Source organism: Trachymyrmex septentrionalis, unplaced genomic scaffold, assembly GCF_001594115.1.
Source record: "Trachymyrmex septentrionalis isolate Tsep2-gDNA-1 unplaced genomic scaffold, Tsep1.0 scaffold69, whole genome shotgun sequence".
NCBI classification, from domain to species: Eukaryota; Metazoa; Arthropoda; class Insecta; order Hymenoptera; family Formicidae; genus Trachymyrmex; species Trachymyrmex septentrionalis.
Window position 1 is genome coordinate 1,469,183 of NW_017305873.1, and position 5,821 is coordinate 1,475,003.

Consider the following 5,821-nt stretch of genomic DNA (forward strand, 5'->3'; position numbering starts at 1 on the left):
AAAAAAAAAAATCTCTCATTCTTTCTATGAATACTTTTTGTATTCATTGTAAATATTGCATGATGTTAATAATCCACACCTATATTCTTTCGAATATTGCAATTATATATCTCCAACCAGTCTCTTAAATGTATTGCTATATACTTATATTAATACTTTAATTTATGGAGATACACAAATAATTTTTAATTAATCTATAAAGATCTATAATTTCTCTCTCGTTAAACACTGTATTAAATTAAAATTATTATTACGCCAAACTAGAGAGATTTCTCTTGAAGAAAACAATTAGCATCATTAAGACTAACAATTATTAAAAATAATTACTACTTCACTCACAGCTTTTCAATGCGTCTTTAATATTCAGATTCAAAATCAACTATTAATTCAGCAAGAGCAACAGGTGTTTTTATGTACATACCATTTAAAATCCTAAAAGTTCCCGTTACAAGTATTATTTGTGGATCTGATCATTTTCATCATATTGAGCATTTTTCATTTTAATCCATTATTTTTCGTACATTTCCATCCCAGGCTATTCTACATAGGAAATGCAGGATTCCTATAGAAAAACAAATTGCTTGTTTTAATAGAACATCAATAACTTAGCTCGTTGTTACAAATTTTATACAAATGTTTTTTTCTTATAATATTTTCAATAAATCAACAAAGCGGATAATACTGATGCTTGCAATGTTCGATAGTAAACAAGTTAAAGCAAAGCGTCGGTATCCAGCAAACACCAAAGTTACACGTAACTGTTATACTCGCAATTTCCCTCTCTACAATACAACAGTAATATAACAAACATGATATATTACAGTTATATTGTTAAATAAGAAATTACTGATAGGAAGTACATTACATGCGCTGAAAAAAAATATGTTATATTAGTATTATTTTCTGATTAGTATTATTCTAATTGAAAATAATTTTATTAGTTCAGTAACACTATTAATCTTTAATACATGATTGAGCCATTTGACTCCAGCACATCTTTTTTCAAAAATCTAGGAACACTAAGTAATTAGTTATAACATTTATTACAATTTAAAAAAAAAATACAAAACCTTAAAAATATTTTCTAAAGATGTTGAGATATATGTAAGCATCATTTAATAATTTTGTATATTTGTGTGTGTTAAAATGATGAAAATTAACTTGAGACACGAATAACTCTTTCACATCATGTGTAGTAAAAAGAAAAATCATTGTATAAATTAAGAGTAAATAAAACATATACTCCGTTCTCTTGTTTTAATAAAATTTTATGTTAGCAAGATTATTTTCCATTAAAATAACGCTGCTGATATAACATTTTTTTTCAATGTGACTTGATATTTGCTACGTACTCCATTAAATTGAACCATTTTTGTTCGGAATTGACACTCACCGTTGACGTGACAATTGCAACCGGGATGCTGCGCAACATACGAGTCTCTCGTCGATCGTGTTTAACGTTCACGTCCATGTCCACGGAATTATTCTCATTTTGGAGCGATGTCCAACGAGACCGGGAAATTTTTACCGGTAATCGTTTTCTGCATCCCATTCTCCATATTCCCTTCGAAGCGACATTGCACAAAAGCGAAGATATACTTACCGGCGATCGCTCATTACCCGAAATACCTCGCTCCGGAAACGTCGTATAACTTCGCGACGATGCGAATTTCCTAATCGCATAATTTCCGCGTTTGAGTTTTCTTTTCAATGCAATGTGATGACATAATATTATTTCGATAACAGATCCGAAAAAGATCATCGCGATTCCGACACAAACTGCGCTTGCGACCGAAACCGGCTATCGAAATGCGTTTCCTTGCTCCTCAATTGTTTACTGTAGTGAACCGGTTTCCCGGATCCCGAACGTTTCCTCGCTTTTTCACGTTTTCGGCATTCACAATTCGCGATTCGCGACACGGTTTTTGATGCGGTTTTGACGCAACAAGATCGGAAATAAACTTGCTAAAATGACTGACGGCGTCGGTCGACCGATAAACAATTCAGGCCATTGATTCGCAACAAACTAGAAGGGAGAGTCATTGGCTAAGGACGCGTGGAAATAGGAAAGGTTAGTTTAATAATGGCCGATATTCATATGGTCTGTTTTTTACTTCCGACGCTGCCAACTGAAGGTTGTTATTGCTGCACTCTAAACCGGTGCAATAAGTTGAAGTGAAACAAAAGGCCTGTTCTTTTTGACTGAACTTTTTGCACCAGTTCATTTTTCTTTTTCTTCTTTCCTCCTAAAGAGAAAAGGAAGTGTAAAACTTCAGCTAAAAAACAGGCCTAAATATACGTTTGTTTCACTTTATCTTATTGCACTGTATGTACCAATTTGGAAAATGCAGCAATAAAAAACAGACCTACAATCGATTCTTGTCGATTCGAGGCTGTCCTAAGTACAGTCTTAAGATGTCATGAATCAATCAGAGGGCAGTATTTATAATTCGTTTTTATTTCAAAACTGTCTTAAGTAATGTCTTAAGTCGCTACAGCCCTCTGATTGGTTTGTGACTTCTTAAAATACTTACGACTGTTTAAAACCGGTTCTATATTAATTGCAAGCTGATCGCAAGTTTGTTGCGACAGTCAATATGAAGCGGTGATTTCAAAATGCAAGCTTCAGATTGGCTGTTGCAACGTGGTTGCTAACGTAGAATTGGCTTAAGACAGTCTTAAATACAAGGTCCAACCGGTATGAATACCGCGACCGTATGAATATCGGCCAAATGATCGCGTATTAGCATCTTAAAATATTACTTAAGACAGTTTTGAAATAAGGACGGACTATGAATACCGCTTAATAATTGGAAGATATGATTATATTAATGGACATATTGATCGTCAAACAAAAATCGATTCTTCTAGAAATCATTACAATAAAAGTATCTAAGCTTTCGATATTTTTAATAAAAAAGCAATGACTTAGCAAAGCTAGATTTTTGAATAAAATTTTTTAAGTTAAAAACAAAACTTATATTAATCTTTCAACACTCTCTGTAAACATATCTTTCTCCATTTTAACATTTTTGCCAGTAGCCTAGCGTTTTGCTGTTTCAAATTTTTTAATTCAGAATTATTTTTTAACATCTCTATTATCGCTTCAACTAATAAAAATGAATATTTGAATAAAATGAAAGTAAATTAAGAATTAATTTGAGAATGTTTGATTGTGCTAAAGAAAGACCCAAATTGCAGATAAAGCGTTAAATAAAGCAAATTTGAAGATATTTCTGAAAATCATGAGCCTATTAAAGCTCTTTTGCACAGTCTAACAATACTAATTAGAGTACCAGAACATGGGAGTATATCATACTGCTACTGTTTCCGCGTTCTGTAACTGAACAATGATCGAATTGGATTTCACGGGAATAGGGTAACCCAGTTGAAAGCTAGACTCTCAGATTAGAATCTCATAGAATGGAGCATTCGGTAAATCTAGTAATCGAAGTCTCGCGAATAGGAGTTGTGTCTCCCTAATGTACGTCACACCCTTCAAATCGCTCTCTCTTCCGTTTGCCACTCTATTGTTTGATAATGAATCATTGTGGATCCTGTATCATGTAGAAAGCTTAGAGGATCGAGCCAGAATTTCCATTTGATCTCGCAATTGTTATGCAAGATGCATCTATAAAGCCATCTTATCTTGTTTATTTTTTCAAAATTAATGTAAAAGAAATGAAATTAACATTAAAAATATTTTCATTTCTATTAAAGAAATCCAGGAAATTTATACAAATCCTCAAATGAGAGACATTTTCATTCTACAAGTCTTGAAAAATGGAAGATTTCTACATCTTTCAATTATATCATGTCATATTTATTATGTAGTAAGATTGCAAAGGATTAAAGTGGCTCGTCTTTCACGATTTTGCATGGAAGGAGGAGAGAGAACTGAGAGTATATTCGACGTTCACGAACGTACAGTTAAGCTCGCTGTTGGATATATACAAGTCCCTATGCGAAACGCGCTGTTGTGCCCGATTAAGCCGAATGTATTGTTGCAAAGTCGCTTCGCGTTTATACCAAGTTGCTGCTCCGTTGTTTGCCGGAAGTGCTGTCTAGATCCGCCACTAACGTTCTAAGTAGGCATGTACATGTTTCCATCTGTGTCATAAACGCTCTTATTAACAATAATAAGATTTTATTAAGGCCGACATGAAATTAAATATTTAAGTATAAGCATATTCAAGCCTATAAGTTAGGTCAAAGTTAGATCTTCTAAATGCCTAAATAATTCACAGTGAATTATCTATATTCTATGCATGTACATGCATATATACTATATTTTGTAGTTATTCAAACTGCGCGCCGAACTTTTTCCGGACTTTATCAAACGCAATTAAACTACTGTAATAATATCACAAGTTAAATTAAATTGACAAGCAAATTCTCAATTTTCGATCCGATATCATATTATAAAGGTGTTAATGTGCTGAAAAAAATTTTAATAAAATCCGGAAAAATTTCGGTGCGCAGTTTGAATAACTACAAGATATGGTATATATATAGTCATGTATTGTACATATATAGGATACAGATAATTCACTGTGAATTATTTAGGCATTTAAAAGATCTAGCTTTAGCTCTTATTAACAATGTCGATATCAACTATGTACCTTCCTGAAAAAATATCGTTGCCCAAATATTATGAATAATCATGAAAGTTATATCAGAGATTTTTCTCAATTATCTTAATTTAATCTTCTCTTTCAAAATGCAATTAATAATTGTAAAGATATTACATGGGAAAGGCGACTTGCGATACGAAAAGTCAAAAAACAAAAGAATTAATAGCATGAGCTGCTCAATATTTATTTAAAATGACTATAATCTATTTTAACCGCAAGCTATTAAGGTCTTTAAAGGCATCACTGATATTTTGATTGTGAATTTTGATAGATAAATTCAAATTTTTTAAAAATAAATAAAATGCAATCTGATTTCTACGATGTGAATATTTATTTTTAAAGTTTAGTCAAGTATATCAGAATTCTTTTTAGATTTTTATAACCCGAAATAATAAAATAAATTTGCTCTATTTTTCAAAGTTTCTTATTGTTGATGGAAGAGTTCAGATTCATCTTATTGATGAAAAGTTAAATAATCGCAATTATTAACATTGTAATGATAATTCATTAATGAGAAAAAACAATAATTATGAACAGTATACCTGCACAATTATTCTCGGATAACACAATTATAAAATTAGGGACATAAAATATTTTAAGCAAGAACTCTTTAAGAGAACGATTAGCGTTCTGTACCTCAACCCAGACATAACACGTACAGATTAAAAACGAGACATAAGACGTTTTAGCAAAATATATCTTGCATTCTGTACATACGTGTGTCTGGATTATATTAAGGTGTACATACAGAACGCTAATTGTTCTCGAAGAGTAGAGCCCTTGGCATAGCATCGATGTACAATCGATTGAGTATCTCGCGCTAGAGTTAGAGAGCCTATAGGAGATAGGCGACAACTATGATCACGTAAGCTGTGATTGATTGGATAAATCTTGCTCATGAATCAGTAGGTCTGTTTAGAACGGATTTGCAACTGTTTTATTATCGGCTGCTTCAGCAAAAAAAGCAGTTTGGTAACTGTTGTAAAATTCTTGAATGTGATTGATTTATACATTTAGATCCAATGAGGAACTAAGAGCAAAATCAATCATATTAAATAATTTTACAACAATTACAGCTGCTTTTTCTGCTAAACGCAGCTATTGTCTGCTGAGATCTGAGATAGGACCATTTTTCCAGATCTAAAAGTGTAATCCAATTAACACAACTTCCAACAATTGCAAAAGTT